The following is a 1,566-nucleotide window of genomic DNA, read 5'->3' on the forward strand; positions in this document are numbered from 1 at the left end:
TCTGGTAGAGACTGGAGTCTCACTTTCGTTCAGGCTGGTCTCTGAACTCCTGAGCTTAATTGATCCTTCTGCCTCAGCCTCCCACAGTCCTAGGATTACAGGTGTGAGCCACCATCCCCGCCCAGCAAATGCATGTATTTATGTAAATTAATTCAAAAAGACTTTCATGTCTAAGAAAAAGATTTAATCATGTCTTTTGTTTGACCTCACAATGATGACTTCACTTCTTACTATTTAGAGATCTGGAAGGAAGAATTCTATCACTTTAGAAAGGAAGACTGAAGCACTCTAAGGTCAACATTTCAAATTCTTCTCCTCAGTGTTTGAAATGAGGGAAATCTGTTGCAATGTACCAAAGACAATATGATCAAGGCCAAATTAAAGAGTGGTATGTGCAACCAACACAGCCATCGCTGCACAGAGGAACATCCTTGGGGACTCTCTGTGCCTAGATGTGGCAGTAATGTAGCAGAAGCACCTTCCACAAAAGTGGAAGAGGATTCCTTTCGCTAGTAGTTCCTCCTTTTCAACCCCGTGACAGCCTCTGGCTTGGAAGTTGGCAGTTCCAGTGTAGGAAGTGAAAGCTGAAACTGAAGAGTTAGTGTCTAGAGTTCTGGGTGAGCCCATCCCTTTGCCAGCAGACCCAATGGAACTCAAAAGTCTGCAGCACAGGCCAGTAAAGGTCAGGGGGCACTCTGATCACTCCAAGGACTGTATATGATGCCCCAGACTATGGTGGACCCTGCCAGTGAGGCCTGGGAGGCTGGCCAGATCTCCTCCTTAGCCCAGAGTGGGGCCTATGTAATCACTCCCCTCCACTGCACTAACCTGGGAATTACCATCCTGGTAAATAGAGGGTTGATCCCTAGGAAGAATATGAATTCTGATACCCAGAAGAAAGGCCAGATAGAAGGAGAAGTGAACCTAGTTGGCATGGCGAGGCTGATAGAAATCAGGAAGCCTTTTGTCCCCCAGGACAATTCAGAAAGGAACCACTGGCATTATTAGGACCTGAAGGCCATGGCCAGGATCACAGGCACAGACCCCAATTTCATTAATGGCAACTTCCAGAGCACACTCTCTGAAGGACCCCTGAGAGGTCAGATCAGAGTCACTCTGGGGAATGAGCACATGCAGTACATTGTAACCTGGTATTAATTCTGTGCAGGCACATCATACCTGTGGATTAAGAAATTCCTATGCCAAATACATGGCATGTGATGACATCGGTTGATATAACCTGGTCCCTGAAAAATTGGGAAGTTGCTGAAGACAGGAAATAGAGACTGATTTTATGCTGGATCATGTACTATTGGTATAAATAAAAGTCCCGGACCTCCCTTTCTACCATAAAAAGCAAACAAACATTAACCTAAAATGGCTCATACATTTACATATAAGAACTAAATGGATAAATCTCTCACAAGAGAGCATAGGTATAAATATTCATGATCTTGGATTAGGCAATCATTTCTTAGCTATAACTTTGAAAACAAAAGTGATCAAAAAGTAGATAATTTTGGCTTCACCAAATTAAAAGCTTTTCTGCCTCAAAGGACACTATCA

General features: G+C 43.7%; 1 pseudogene; it reads left to right on the plus strand.

Moving 5' to 3' along the window:
* Window positions 1–363: 363 nt before the first annotated feature.
* On the plus strand, window positions 364–1,221 carry LOC105813694 (annotated as a pseudogene).
* The last annotated feature ends 345 nt before the right edge of the window (window positions 1,222–1,566 follow it).

The sequence above is a fragment of the Propithecus coquereli genome, unplaced genomic scaffold (assembly GCF_000956105.1).
Source record: "Propithecus coquereli isolate 6110/MARCELLA unplaced genomic scaffold, Pcoq_1.0 Scaffold287, whole genome shotgun sequence".
NCBI classification, from domain to species: Eukaryota; Metazoa; Chordata; class Mammalia; order Primates; family Indriidae; genus Propithecus; species Propithecus coquereli.